Here is a 16,879-nt window from a genome sequence, read left to right as displayed (position 1 = left end):
GGCCTAGGTCCAGAGCACCCCTAACAAATAACCAACAAAGTGGACATATTACTGCATTGACGTTCTTGTTATAAATGAAACCAAAACAAAGGAAGAAGTTGTAGTTAAAAGGAAGGATAGTTCACAGGTTTTCCTTGACTAGGTAAAGAAAGTAGGTGGCATGGTGATTTTATCATAATCACAAGAGCACATTATATATAAACCATTACTTCATGTGATAGATGGTCATAAAGACTTGCAAGAAGACCATGACAAAAATGATTAAAGTTTATATGAAAAAATTCTATTAAGAACTTAATGAGATCCTCTAAATTAAATCAACATACACTTAATCAGCATACATTGATGATTTCAGGCAAAAGTAAGAAAAGGTGAAGGGGCAAAGAGAAATGTGGAGAAATATTTGGGAAAGTATAGTTTCAGGAGAAAGAAAGAAGCTAAAGACAGATTCTACAGAAATTCATGAGTCTATTTCATGAACACTTTCTTTAAAAAATGGATTTGTCAGCTCTGAATATGACAATGAACAATTAATATCAAAAAGAATTAAGTTGGTTACTTTTTAACTGACAGGAAAAGAATTATTATGGACATGGGAGTTATCCCTGAGTCAGCTATAAAGGCACAGTCAGATCACTTACTCGTGAGAGCTGCAATTGGAATTTAAAACAACTAAGAATAAAAAAAGAGTAATGAGAAAAAAAGATAACAGTTTATAAATGGGAAGATTTAACCCTGAATCATATCAACTAGAAAAAAAATTAAAATAATAAATGAACTGTATAAATAACTTCAAAACAGACAATAATACTGTCATCTAGAAGTTAAACAAATGAGAGTTAATTGCTACGTTAAGGAGACCTGAAGAACTCAGAAAAGGCCTTAGTTAGCAAATATTTCATTGACATACCTTATAGAATGAGATAGTTACCAAAGATAAAACTGGATTGGAATTTAAATACATTTGTAAATTCTTAGGAAAGAGGAAGATTAACACGTGAGCAGTATTATCTCACATGAGGAGTGTAAAACCAGTTTGAAGAAAGTTTAGTGAGTTATTCAAATAAACAAATTATTCCCCAGGCAGTGAAGGATATATTACAGAACAAAATTGGAAAAGACTTACAATAATTATTATGGTTTACTTTTTTATTTTCATTAAGAATAGAAGAGGCAACAAATTTGAACTTTAACACCACAGTCCCTGAGATATATACAGAAGAAGTAGAAAGGATGCTAAGGAGAACATGAGAAGAAAGATAAGTAAAGCAGCTACATTGGGATGTGTGTGTCAATATGTAGAGTTATACGTAGACATAGTATATATATATATATATATATATATATATATATATATATATATATATATGTGTGTGTGTGTGTGTGTGTGTGTGTGTGTGTGTATGTATATGTATATATATGTATGTATATGTATACACATATACATATACATATATATACACACACATATATAATATGTATATATGTGTGTGTTGATGTATACATACATGTGTGTATGCATATATTGGGTTATACATACAAACATATCTGGGTGTATATACATATGTATACACACATGTGTGTGTATATACAGAGAGAGAGGTGTGGGGATCCATGCAGGAGGCAATAAAATTATGAAATTATAAGAGCATTGAGGGAATGATTTACAAGCTACCTAAAGGAAGGCAAGATACCAAAGTAGAAAAAATATTGGATCCTGTTGATATTAAAAATGTGAATGAGAAAACATAAGTAACTACCAACCTATATGCTGACTCTCCCAACTATTCAAATTCTTTATGAGGCTCATCAATATATGAATTGAGGTTATCCTCAGTAAAGTTTTTCATGTGAAGAAAAACAGGCTTTTGCAAGTAATATTCAATGATAAGACAATAGCTTTACTATAGCAGACTGAATTATGTAGAGAAACCATCTTTCTTAGTGTTTTCTTATGAAAAAGGTTTCATTTAAGTAGAACAAAGTACTACCTTCTGGGCTCTATTCTGTAAGAAGTTTTCTCCCATTCCTATATCAAAATCATTCAAGAGTCCTTAGAAACTGTAATAGCAAAAGTAACCCTGTTCACCAGCTCTCTGGTAAAAAAAAAATCAAAAGAAGCACAACACAAAGAGATGTATGCTCACTAAAAGATTTTGCCAATCTTATGGTGAATAGAATAGAATCAGGTCAAAGAGGGATTTTCAGTTGGTGATGTAATCCTGCACATGCTTCTGTTTCTAAATGCCATTGTGTTGATTGCACCTAGCCCCATGACACTGCATAACCTGCTGGAAGAAATCTGTAACCTCTCAAAAGTGTCTGGCTTAACCATTCACACAGGGAACACCAAAGAGATTAAGCACGTTCACTAACCGAACTTCAGCACACATATTATTGGACATATTATAGGACTTTTCCTATACTAGGTATATCTGGGGTAGAAGATACAGGTAGGTGGTGAACTGGTCCCAAAGTCAAAAAGAAGGAGAAATGTAGAGTTGGTTGCTTTCAAGAAATTGCAAGGCACAAAGTTTCCAAGGAAAGCAAAGGCCTGCCTTTTCGATGAAAGCATTTCACTTATGGTGCTATGTGGCAGTGAGATCCGAAACACCAAAAATTATATCGCACTATTGATGAGCGTCCCACAGAGGACATAGGCACGGTACATGACACATATGAGCAAGCTACAATATATAACCAATGAAGGGTTTGAAGAATAAATGGAGTAAGAATATTAACAAACAATTATATGAAAGAAGGAGAAGATGGTTTGCTCATAGAACAAGAGTAAGGGTTAATAATGAGTGATCGATGATAAGCCAGAATATTCCACAAGGACCTTTGTGATGTTGAAGAAAAAGAAGGCCTCCAGAATTTGGCCTGGATAGCCTGGAATAAAATTTTGGGAAGATATCACCAAGAGTTGCACAGAACAAGCAAAGCTGAATAACTTTCAAATCACGCAGATTACAAATTCATTTGAATATCTGACTATTTGACACAAAAAGATTGTTGCAAAGATCAAATGAGATAATGTATAAAAATGTTATCCAAAGGAATGGATCTGAAATATCATTAATTCTATCTTTTTTATAATCACTTCAGGAACTGTGATGCTAAGGTACAAGTATGATGATTTCCTTATCCTTCATAGAGGAAGTAGTTTGTTGAAATGATTTTTGAAAATCTGTTTTTCCATCTTTTTTCTTCTGCCTATTGTCTTCTTTCCATTTTCACCACTGAATTTCCTTAAATGATTTTACTTACTTGTCTTGCTGGCTTAGTTTCCTTAAAAATGGTTTTAACCTCCATTAATCCTCTATGCTCTTCATAATGATCCATCAAAAGACTTTAGAAACAAGTTTATATTTTAATCCGGTGATTTTTAAATTTTCTTTTTATTTTTAGTTTACAACACTCAGTTCCACAAGCTTTTGAATTCCAAATTTTCTTCCCCTTCCTCTCCTTCCCCCCACCCCCACAAAGACAGCATGTAATCCAATATAGTTTCTACATATACCTTCACATTAAACTTATTTAAACAATAGTCAAGTTGTAAAGAAGTATAAGCAATGGAATAATCATGAGAAAGAAGAAGCAAAATTAAGCAGGAACGAAAAAAGAGAGAGAGCAAATAGTTTGCCTCAATCTGCATTCAGACTCCATACTTCTTTCTCTGGATGTGGATAGCTTTTTCCATCACGAGTCTTTGAAGCATGTCTTAAAACATGAGTAGTCTTTGAACCATGTATTGCTGAGAAGAGCCAAGTCTATCAAAGTTAGTCATCCCAGAAACCGTGTGTCTGTAATTGTGTATAATGTTCCCCTGGTTCTGCTCCCCTCACTCAGCATCAGATCATATAAGTCTTTCCAGGTTATTATGAAGTTCATCTGCTCCTCGTTTCTTATAGCACAATAGTATTCCATTACATTCATATACCACAACTTGTTAAGCCATTCCCCAATTGATGGGCATCCCCTTGATTTCCAATTCTTCACCACTGCAAAAAGAGCTGCTATAAATATTTTTGTACATACAGGTCCTTTTCCCACTTGTGTGATCTCTTTGGGATACAGCCCTAGAAGTAGTATAGCTGTATGCCAGTGATTTCTTAGGAACTCTTCTCTATCCATTTGGCAAGTGAATCAATGTTTCCTGACTAGGGCACTTTGAATTCTTTTGATCTCCTTAGGGTAATTGACAGTGGTTTCATTTCTAAATGAAATTGTATAGTCAATGGTAATGCCATTTATATTGTACATTTCCGATTTTTCTAAATTTTCAATAACTTGTTTAAAGGGTTTTGAGTCAACTCTTTTTATTTTTTATGTATTATTTTATTTAATATTTTAGTTTTCAACGTTGCTTTCCACAAGATTTTGAGTTACACATTTTCTCTCCATTTCTACCCTTCCCCCATTTCCAAGATGGCATATATTCTGATTGCCTCGTTCCCCGGTCAGCCCTCCCCTCTTTGACCCCACTCCCCCCATCCCCTTTCCCCTTACTTTTTTGTAGGGCAGGATAGATTTCTATGACCCATTCCCAATGTATCTTGTTCCCCAGCTGTATGCAAAAAACGTTTTAAAATTTTTTTAAGCATCTGCTTTTAAAACTTTGAGTTCCAAATTCTCTCCCCTCTTCCCTTCCCATACACCCTCCCTAGGAAGGCAAGCAATTCAACATAGATCACACATGTATCATTATGTAAAACACTTCCACAATGCTCATGTTATAAAAGGCTAACTATATTTCCTTCCATCCTATCCTGTCCCGCTTTATTCAATTTTCTCCCTTGACCCTGTCCCATTTCAAAGGTGTTTGCTTTTGCTTACCTCCTCCCCCTATCTGGCCTCCCTTCTATCATCCCCCCCTTTTCCTCTTCCCCTTACTTTCCTGTGGAGTAAGATGCCCACTTGAATGTGTATGTTATTCCCTCCTCAAGTTGAATCCGATGAGAGTAATATTTACTCATTCACCCTCAACTGCCCCCTCTTCCTTTCCAACAGAATTGCTTTTTCTTGCCACTTTTATGTGAGATAATTTACCCCATTCTATCTCTCCCTTTCTCCCTCTCTCAATATATTCCTCTCTCAGCCCTTAAATTTATTTCATTGTTTTAGATATCATCCCTTCATATTCAACTCATCCTGTGCCCTCTGTCCATATTCTTTCAACTCCCCTAATACTAAGAAAGGTCTCATGAATTACACACATCATCTTTCCATGTAGGAATGGAAACACAACAGTTCAACTTTAGTAAGTCCCTTGTGAATTCTCTTCTTGTTGACCTTTCCATGCTTCTCTTGATTTTTGTATTTGAAGGTCAAATTTTCTATTCAGCTCTAGTATTTTCATTGAGAAAGCTTGAAAGTCTTCTATTTTACTGAAAGTCAACATTTTGCCTTGGAGCATTATACTCAGTTTTGCTGGTTAGGTGATTCTTGGTTTTAATCCTAGCTCCTTTGACCTGTGGAATATCATATTCCAAGCCCTTCGATCCTTTAATGTAGAAACTGCTAAATCTTGTATTATCCTGATTGTTTCCTCAATATCCAAATTGTTTCTTTCTGGCTGCTTGCAGTATTTTCTCCTTGACCTGGGAACTCTGGAATTTGGAGACAATATTCCTAAAAGTTTTCTTTTGGGGATCTTTTTCAAGAGGCGATTGGTGGGTTCTTTCAATTTCTATTTTACCTTCTGGCTCTAGAATATCAGGGCAGTTTTCCTTGATAATTTCTTGAAAGACGATATCTAAGCTCTTTTTTTGATGATGGCTTTCAGGTAGTCCAATAATTTTTAAATTATCTCTCCTGGATCTATTCTCCAGGTCCGTGGTTTTTCCAATGAGATAGTATTCCATTTTTTCATTCCTTTGGTTCTGTTTTATAATATCTTGGTTTCTCATAAAGTCACTAGCTTCCACTTGCCCTAATCTAATATTTAAGGTAGTATTTTCTTCAGTGGTCTTTTGGACCTCCTTTCCCATTTGGCTAATTCTGCCTTTCAAGGCACTTTCTCATCATTGGCTTTTTGGAGCTCTTTTGACATTTGGGTTAGTCTATTCTTTAAGGTGTTATTTTCTTCAGTATATTTTTGGGTCTCCTTTAGCAAGTTGTTGACTTGTTTTTCATGGTTTTCTTGCATCGCTCTCATTTCTCTTCCCAATTTTTCCTCTACTTCTCTTACTTGCTTTTCCAAATCCTTTTTTGAGCTCTTCCATGGCCTGAGCCCAATCCATATTTTTCTTGGAGGCTTTTGATATAAGCTCTTTGACTTTGTTGACTTCTTCTGGCTGTGTGTTTTGGTCTTCTTTGTTACAAAAAAAAGAAATCTAGAGCTTGAATTTGAGTCTGAGTTTGAGTCTGAGTTCGTTTTCGCTGCCTGTTCATGTTCCCAGTCAACTACTTGAACCTTTAGCTTTTTCTCAGAATATGACTGCTTGTAGAGTAGAGAGTACTTTGTCCCAAACTTTATGGTCTTAACACTGCTGTTTTCAGAGTTACTTCTTCTCCACCATCACCCCAGGCTCTGTCACAGCAGCACTCCTCCTCCCCCAAGAACTGCCAACCAGGACCACAATAGATCCAAGCAGGCACAGCAAGAGATTCTGCCTTTGTGCCCACATAGTGCTCCTCATACTCCTCTTCTGATCTGCTGCTAGATTCCTCCCACTGCATGAGCCAGGGACTTGGGAAGCAGCTGATGCTGGTGCTCTGGAAGTAGCCTCAGGGGCTTCCTGCTGCTGCTACCACTACCACTGCACCACTTTCTCCACCCTCATAGCTGGTGGCTAGACCACTATGAACTCGATCCCACAGTTTCCCCCTAACCTGATCTTTGGCATATGTGGGTTGAGAAGTCTGGTAACTGCCGCAGTTCACTGTTTCATGGCCCCATGGCTGACTCATGGTTTGGTCTGTCCTGGCATGGCCCACATTGGGCTGCCCTCCACTCTCAGCACCATGGGATAGACCCTTCCTGGTGACCATGGAGGTTCTCCTGGGTTGGAGACCTGTTTCCCTCTGCTATTTCATGGGTTCTGCAGCTCTAGAATTTGTTCACAATCATTTTTACAGGTGTTTGGAGGAATTTGGAGGAGAGCTTAAGCAAGTCCCTGCTTTCCAGCCACCATCTTGGCTCTGCCTGAGTTAATTCTTTTTAATTGTATGTTATTTCTTTTCTCATTATTACTCTTTGTTCTTGTTTATTAGAAATTGTGTTCTTAGCTCTGATTATGCAAAAACTACTGCTTCAAGGATAACACACTCAATAAGTCTTTTCATATCTGACAAAATATGGTCGATTTCATTCTTTGTCATAGTATTCAGTGAACCTACAAGTATCATTTCCTGGATCTGTGGTTTTATCTTTGTAAGGCTTCCCCCCGCCCCATGAAAAAGATTTCTCTGCCCATACAAATAGGCAAGGATTCTGCAGCTACAGCATTATGGAGTCTGGGGGCAATAGAAAGGTTCTGATTTGCCCCAGGGTCACACAGTCCTCAATTGTTAGAGGCTAGAATTGAAATCTGATCTTTGTGACTCTAAGATAAGTTTTCTATCCACTACAGCATAATGCTTCTGGATCAATCACCAATCAACATCTTATTATTATTGCTATCATCACCACCATCATGAAAACTGTATGTAATTCCTTAATTGGGCTTTTACATTGCATAATTGAAATGAAAAAGCATTTACTAATCAGTTACTATGGGCCAGGTCCTAGGGAAGCAATGACAAAAATGAATCAGTCCCTGTCTTCAAGTAATTTAAGTCTTATTGAGTAGAAATAAGATGTAACAAAAGCATAATTGGCCAAATGTAAAAGGAAGTACAAAGGCTCACTGAAGAAAATAATTCTTAAAAATTAGAATGAAGTGGAAGCTAAGTGACTACTGAGAAATCAAGAAATAATAAAACAAAACTAAAAGAATGAAAAAAATGAAAGCCAACGTGAAATATCTCATTGGAAAAACAACTCACTGGGAAAATAGATCCAGGAGAGATAATTTTAAAATTATTGGAGTACCTGAAAGTCATGATCAAAAAAAGATCCTAGACATCATCTTTCAAGGAATTTTCAAGGAAAACTGCCTTGATGTTCTAGAACCAGAGGGTAAAATAGAAATTGAAAGACTTTGCCAATCACCTCCTGAAAGAGATCCCAAAATGAAAACTCCTAAGAATGTTATCACCAAATTCCGGAGTTCCTAGGTCAAAGAGAAAAAACTGCAAGCAGCCAGAAAGAAACAATTCAAGTATGGTGGAGCCACAGTCAGGATAACACAAGATTTAGCAGCCTCTACATTAAAGGATTAGAGGGCTTGGAATATGATATTCAGAAGGGCAAAGGAGCTAGGATTAGAACCAAAAATCACCTATCCAGCAAAACTGAGTATAAGTCGTCAGGGGAAAAATGGACATTCAACAAAACAGAGGACTCTCAAGCTTTCTTGATGAAAAGACCAGAGCTGAATAGAAAATTTGAATTTCCAATACAAGACTCAGAAGAAACATGAAAAAGGTAAGCAGGAAAGGAAAATCATAAGGGACTTAGTAAGGTTAAACTGTTTATATTCCTACATGGGAAAATAATATCTGTAACTCATAAGACCTTTCTAAATATTGTCATACTTAGAGGATACAGGTATGAATTGAATATGAAGGGATGATATCTAAAAAATAAAATTAAGGAGTGAGAGAGCAATGTACTGAGGAAGGAGAATGGGAGAGGCAGAATGGGGTAAATTATCTCACATAAAAGAGGCAAGAAAGAGCTTTTACAGTGGAGAGGAAGATTGGAGAGGTAATGGGGAATGCTTGAACCTTACTCTCATTGGAATTGGCTCAATGAGGAAATAGCATACACATTCAATTGGGTATAGAACTCTGTCTTACCCTAGAGGGAAGTAAAAGGGGAAGAGGATAAGAAAATGGGGAGGTGATGACAGAAGGGAGGGCAAATTGGGGGAGGGGACAGTCAAAAGGAAAACTTTTTTGAGGAAGGACAGAGTAAAAGGAGAGAATAGAATAAATAGTGAGGATAGGATAGAGGGAAATACAGTTAGCGATAGTAACCATGAAAAACTTTTGAAGCACATTTCTCTGATAAAAGCCTCATTTCCCAAATATATAAACAGTACAATAAGAGGATAAAAAATTGAAGGAATTAGAGTAGGCAATGAGGAAACAAAACTATCAAATATATAAGGATCTGAGCCACTTCCCAATTGACAAGTGATCAAAATTTATGAAGTCAGTTTTCAGATAAAGTAATCAAAGCTATCTATAGCCATATGAAAAAAAAAATCTAAATCTACTGATTGGAGCAATGCAAATTAAAAAAATTCTGTGGTACTACCTCACACATATGAGATGGGCTAATAAGACAGAAAAGGAAAATGACAAATATTGGAAGGGATACGGGAAAGTTGAGACACTGACTCACTGTTGGTGGAGTTGTGAACTGATTCAACCATTATGTGAAGCAATTTGGAACTATGCCCAAAGGGCTATAAAACCATGCATACCATTTCATCCAGCACCACTACTAGGTCTTTATCCCAAAAGAGATTTAAAAAAAAGGAAAAGGACCTATACACACAAAAATATGTATGGCAGTTCTTTTCTGGTTGCAAATAACTGGAAATTGAGGCAATGCCCATCAATCAGGGAATGGCTGAACAAGTTGTGATATGTGATTGTGATGGAAAACTATTGTGCTGTAGGAAATGATGAGCAGTATGCTTTCAAAAAAAACCTGGAAAGACTTACATGAACTGATGCAAAGTGAAATTAACAGAACCAGGAAAACATTGTACACAGTAAAAGCAATATTTTAAGATGATCAACTATAACTGGCTTAGCTATTCTCAGCAAAACAATGATCTAAGGCAACTCTGAGGGATTTATCATGAAAAAAATGCTATCCATCCCCAGATAAAGAACTGATCGAGTCCGAATATGGATCAAAACATACATTTTTTTACTTTATTTTTCTTGGGGATTTTTTGGGAGGCAGGGGGATCTATGTTTTCTTTTACAACATAACTAATATGGAAATATGTTTTACATGACTACACATGTATAACCTCTATCAAATTGCTTGCCTTCTCAATGAAGGGAATGGGGAGGAAGATAGAATAAGAATTTGGAACTCAAAAATTTTTAAATAAATGTAAAAAAATTGTTTTTATATATAATTGGGGGAAACAATACTAAATGAATAATAAATAAAAGTACATAGAAAAAAATGAAAAAAAAAAACAATGAACAGAGAATTAAGAGACAGACACCCTCTAGTGGAAGGTGCCAGGGAAAAACTATTGACAGAAGTGGCACCTGGCCTGGCACTTGAAGGGAGAGAAGGATTCCTGTTGTTATCTATCCTTTTTCTAAGAAGACCATTAACAACCAGGCTGATGTCTTGACTTGCTCACAAATTGAATTTAAGTGAGGCAGAGCTGCACCGTGTTGTCAGCCTCACTCTTTCTTCCAGAGTCATCTAACTCCAGTGGCAGGACAAAAGTCAAAACAACTGACAATGGCCCAGTAAGCAGTACATTACCTTGGCATCTTCATTGTCTGACCAAGCTCTAAGCACTCCAAAGCACCTGTTTCAGCTGCCTTCATGGCTGCTGGAACAGGCTGCTCTCATTTGCCCATTCTCTAGAGAAATTTTTCACATACTTGAGGTAGACATCCCCCACAACTTACCAGTGTGTTTAAGATCCATCCTCGTTAAGACCCTCAATCTGATCTAGCCCATGTGACAAGACAGCTTTACCAAAGTGTGGCCATTGTGCATGCTACAGCTTCTTGGAGCCACAGGTGAGAGTTGGGTGAGAGACAGACACCAAAGATGGATGAGCAGAAAAGGGCTAAGCAAGCCCTCGCACTGGAGATGCTAGTCCTTCTGAACACCCCATACACCCCAAGCATTCCTATAGTAGAATTGAGGGAGTCCATTTTAAAGTAACTAACCCATAGCCAAATGCCCTAAGTTCTGAGTAGGGCCTCCCAAAGTCATCTCTTTAGCTCATTTTGCCCAAACATGGTTTTCTCTGAGAAAGCTCAGAATAAAGTTGAAATGTAGCTCATGTCTTTGTCTCCATGCAAGTGGGTAAAAGAGTCTCCCACTCATGTGCAAGTACTAAAGTTAAAAGAGCCTATAAAATGAAGGGCAACCTTCATTTTATCCTCTAGAAAATGCAGAAAACCTGTAAAAGACTCACAAAATCCTATTAACAAATTATACAATTTTTCTTCCCTCTATGGTGAGTCTTACCTTCCTCCCAGGGCTGTATGTACTCCCACAGTCCCTAGCACCACTTTAAGGGTTTAGTTTCCCCTCCTCAGGAACATTAGCTGAGGTGTTGCCATCAAAACTTCATTGATTATCCAGATAATTCATGGTAGTATCTTGTTGTTTGCCCTTTGTTTCTGAAGAAGGTGATGTCTTGACTCGTGCATCAATTGGATTTAAGTGAGGCAGTGTTGCACAAAGTCATCAGACTCACTCTCTTTTCTAGAGTCATCTAAATCCAATGGCAAGATAAAAATCAGGATGACAGGTGATGGCTTAGGCTGCAGTGGATGACCTTGGCATCTTCAATGTTTGACCAAGCTCTAATCACTCCACTGCTGCCTTTATGGCCATTGGAACAAATTGTTCTCATCCACCCATTAGGCGAAGGAAAGTCTTCACATGCTTGGGGTAAACATCCACCCAAGTCACTGATGAGTTTGAGGCCTGTCAGCTACCCTCAACCTGATTTAGCCCATTTGCCAAGATGGTAGGGTCTTAGAGTGAAGTTTAGTTATTTTGTTCCTTCCTTACATAACTCAGTCCCTTGTTGTTACTTCAGCAGTAGGGCCATAGATGTCATCTTTTCGATTCAGATGGTATGCCACTACCTCCCCACAGATGGGTCCAGGAACTTAGGAGTGTGTCCAAGGAACAACACAAAATTTACCTCAATGACTCTCAACAGTTTAAAAAAGTATCTTGGAAGATTGAGTTCTCAGAGATTCAACAAACAAGTGCCTATTCTATTCTAGACACTATTCTAGACCCTGGGAATAGGAAAACATTGAAACTACTACATCCTCAAGGAGTTTAGTTTTTATTGGGGGATGGAGAAGATAGAGAGATAGATGAGAAAGAGAGAGAGAGAGAGAGAGAGAGAGAGAGAGAGAGAGAGAGAGAGAGAGAGAGAGAAGGAGAGGGAGAGAGAGAATAAAATGCAAAATAAATAGAAAGTAATTTCAGGGGGAAGACACTAGCTAAGGGTGGGGGGAGGCAGCAAAAAATAAAAAAAGAGAAAAATCTTCAATTAAGAAAAATCATTTTGTCAGAAATGTGCAATTTGGACTGGAGTGAGGAGAGACTTGGGGAGGGGAGGTGCAATTGAGAGACTGTCATAAACATCTAGGTCAGAAGTGATGAAAACCTGAAATAAGGTAGTGGTTTGTGAATGGAAAGAACAGGTGGAATTGATGCTGTTGTCATAAAAAACATCAAAGTTTGCCAATCAGTTAGTTATGTTGGGGGGAAGGAGAGTGAGGAATCAAGCATAATACTGAAGTTACTAACATGGAAAATTGAAAGACAGTAGTGCCTTCAAAAGAAAGAGGGAAGCTTGTAAGAGGGATGCCTACAACTTTGGACTAGTTGAATTTATGATGCCTCTGAGGCATCCCATGTGAAGTGTTGAATAGGCAGTGCTTAACCAAACTGACAGCCGCATTCATTCTACATCAATCTGGTTAGACTATTCAGAAGATGACAAACAAATGCTTATCAAACAGCCATAATCTGACAAGTATTATGCTAGACCCTGATTGATACAAAGACAACCATGAAATAGTTATTTTTCACCAAGGAGTTTATAGCCTACTCTATGGAGTTTTGGGGTAGTATTTTCTTATGTTTTGGTCATTTTAACCTAAATGGAATAATAATGTCTCTGGAGATGATGATGAGACTTAGGCAAAAGGTGTAACTCATCGATAAGTTTTGAAAATGCTAAACACATGTCTAGAAATAGAAGAGTCATTTGTAGATTCAAACAGATAAAGACAATTCCACTGACTCGTTTTTAAAAGTCTTGATTTTTGAAAACATTTTCCCTTAATTATATTTCATTTATCTAATCAATTACCTCTACATTTTCTTAGGTGCTTGTTGGTACAATGGTTCTTACTGAATATAATTGTGTAATGTAACTTGAGAAGGTATTGTTTCACCAACTACATTAATTAGAACCAAGAAGTTGTAAGGTAACACTGAACTTTGTTACAAGTAAACCCTTTACTCTTGGCATTTTGGGTGGGATCAGAAATGTTTATCTTTTAAAACATGGTTAACATGGAGTGTGAGGTGTGAGGAAGGTAGATGGAATGCTGTCAGTAATTTGGGTTTGGGTATACTTAAAACTATTGTGTCTTTCCCAGGCAAGATTAATTACTATTTATATTACTATTAATCACTATTTATTTAAAAGAACATAAAACTATTTTTGAGTGCATTACAACAATCTGCTGATATATGTGATATGTGTGTAAAAAATAAAAAAACAAAAAAAATTGAAAGAAGAGACCAATAACATTTACTTTATTGTAGATCAACCACATGGTTTATACAAGGCATCTCCCAAATTAATATTTTTCTTAGTTGGGAAAAAGGACTCTGTTTACTTGTTACCTATGTTTTATTATTAATTTGTTCTTCAAAAGTGGAAGAGAAGTGGGCTAACCAATTATATATTCATATAGATTCAAAAAAATTTGAATGACCCTTCTCAGACAGTAGTTATTAATGGGTCAATGTCAACTTGAGGGGGTTGGTTCTTTAGTAAAGATATTGGGTGTCTTCCCTTGGTCCCTTATATTTGGCATTCTTATCGATGACAAAATCATTAACATGTGATATTAGAGTTAGGATCCAAAAAGACCTTAACATGCTGAAATTAAAAAGAAGAAATGTAATAAAAATAAATGTAAATCCATGCATTTAGTTAAAAAAGATGGGATATGGAGATAGTATACATGAAAAAAATCTTAGGGATTTTAATAAATTAAAAATTCAATATTAGTCTGTAGTGTAACATGCAGCCAAAAAAGCTATATCAGTCTATATTAAGAAAGAGATTATATCTAGACCACAGGAAATTAAATTGTGTATCAAATTACCTATCCTTTTATAATGTATATAATGATTCCATATATTAAAAGATATGGCACAAGTGTTTACTAACTCTGCTCTCTGCCCCTCTAATATATGATATTCCATTATAGTTATAGGAATTAATTTCAATAATTTTTACCAACTTTACCTATCACATTTTCAGAAGTTTCTGTCCAATAGTCAGTATATTTCAGTTACCTCATTAAGAAAGTAAAACTATTTTCTTGACAACTACTCAAAGTATGTTTCATGTCTTGAGGCTCACCAAAATTCAGCAACAAATCTGATGATCCCACTATATTCTGCCCCAGTAAAACTACATCTAGAGTACTATGTTCAGTTATGGGCACCATAACTGAAGGAGGACAACAAAGAAGAGAAGACTTAGGTGGGACATTATAGCTCCCATAAAGTTTTTAATAGAATATCCCACAAAATAGGGATTAGATTTGTCCTGCTTGGCCATAGAAGACAAAATTAGGAACAATGAGTGAAAGCTACAGAAAGGCAGGTTTCAGTCCAATGAAATTGGCCAACAAATTCAATTATCCAAAAAGTGGAAAGGGCTGCATGAGGAGGAATTTTACGGTTTTTTTTAAAGTTGCAAATGATAGATAATTCATTGTTTGGGATATTTTAGAAGGGATTCTTGAACATACATAAGACCAGATGGCCCCTCAAGTCACTACAAACTTAGAGATTCTAAGATTCTGTGGGATCAGATAAGAAACATAAGAGAAGCTCGAAAAAAAAAAAAAAACTTTACCTGGATCAAATGCTAAGTCAGAAATGGAGAAAAAACTTCTAGAAGTCCAAAATCCTAACATATTCAACAACTTTGCCTTCCCTACTGCCATGAATATCAGGAGATGACTCATATTCTCCACCCCACTCCAAGGACTACAACTGCAATCAGCTGCTATCAGCCAGCCAGAAAGCTCGACAGGTTCATAGTGACAGAACTGCAGCCTCCTCTTTAGTCTGAGATTCATGCCCTGTTTAATTGACTATCAACTTCAGCCTAGGCTAGGTGCTAAAACTGAGGGTCCATTCTCTCCTCTACCAAGGTCATAACCACAAAGTTTCTGCTTCCTTCTCTGCTTATTCAGTATGCAGCCTAGGGCCTGGAATACCAGCCCTATGCCACAGATCCACCTTGGATCTATGACCCAAAGAGTAACAGACCTACCAGTTGGCACTTGTTCCTGTTCCCCAAGCAAAGTAAGTTCTCTCTATCTGGTTCTTGGACTTCTTGCCCTGGTGCATAACCCATGGAAGGCCCTAGTTTGTTCCCAAAGTTGAAAGGCTACACATGGTCATTCTTGACTACACCTATGCCCAGTGTCAGCAAAACCCTCTGTCTCCCTATGTCGACCTGGGCTGGGGGGAAAAATGAATCACTGAATTTTTCTTGAACTTCTCAGTCAGGGCTTTATCTGCTGCACTTTTTAGATTTTTGTACAATAATTGTGTGAGAGAGCTCAATTGTGCTTCCTGCTAGTCCACTCCATCCTTTGTACAGAGAGAGAGAGAGACAGAAAGAGGGACAGAGAGAAACAGAGACACAAAGAGAGGGACAGAGACACTCCTTGAGGAATGCAAGGAAGCCTTTATCACTTCACCTAGGAAAAAAATAACACTGAATCACTTAATATCAGAAACTTTGGGGAGGCAGAAGGGTATACTGAAATGGACCTTAGATTTAGCATCAAAAGACTGAGATTCAAATCTCAGCTCTACTTATCACCTAAGACAGAGAACTTAAACTTTCTGGGGCTCAATTCCCCCATCTTTGAAATCTGTAAGTCTACAATCCTTTTAATTTTTAAATAAGTTTTTTGGCATGCACAATAAAAATTGAAGAAATGACAAAATGGGCCACATAAGAAAAACTCCAAAATGGTGATGGCACTGAGAACTAGATGGGTATCGAATCTCTGATTTCCCATTGCATAACCATTCCCATATCCAAATGATAGATCAGCAAACTCTTCTTTGATTCAATTAGGCAGGGGGTTGCCATCCTACTTCTGTTAGTGTTCACACTTACTGGAGTTCTTAGGGTATCACTTTTTACTGATCTCCATTCCTACTTGTTTATGCAAAACTCCTGAATTTCAACTATAGATACTTTTAAAAGTTGTGGATCCTTTTTGAATGGATATTTGACTATTTGTTGCAACAAACGTCAGTTCAGAAGGCAACAAAAGAGGTTCCAAGGAAAACATATGGACATCAGGAAATTATGTTGCCTTTTGATCATGAACAAGTCATCTGCAAGTACCCCTTGAGAGATAGGATTGGCCCTAGACTTCATTTTCAAAGAGAATTAATGGAGCATTAAAGCCAAAAGCATCCGGGACAACTAAATAACCCAATCAGCTCCTCATCACATGAACTATGACAGCCTCCAAATACAACTCCAAAAACCATCAAAGCAATTGCCTGTGGATTCTGCCAGGAGAGGAAAATGCTGCCAGTCTGTGAGATCTTCTCTTACTTAGCAGCTGGGGCCTCTAACTGCTATTGAAATATGGTCAAAATATAGAGGTACAAGGAAACAGCAGGAAGAATGGATTACCAGACACATGAGAATTAGTAATAAAAGTGGGCTGTTTGTTGTTATTTTCAAATATGTTGCCCAGTTACCACTGTAGTACATTTCTTGTTGAGTTGAGAAAG

This window comes from Trichosurus vulpecula, chromosome 3 (genome assembly GCF_011100635.1).
Source record: "Trichosurus vulpecula isolate mTriVul1 chromosome 3, mTriVul1.pri, whole genome shotgun sequence".
NCBI classification, from domain to species: Eukaryota; Metazoa; Chordata; class Mammalia; order Diprotodontia; family Phalangeridae; genus Trichosurus; species Trichosurus vulpecula.
Note: the sequence above shows the minus strand (reverse complement) of the source record.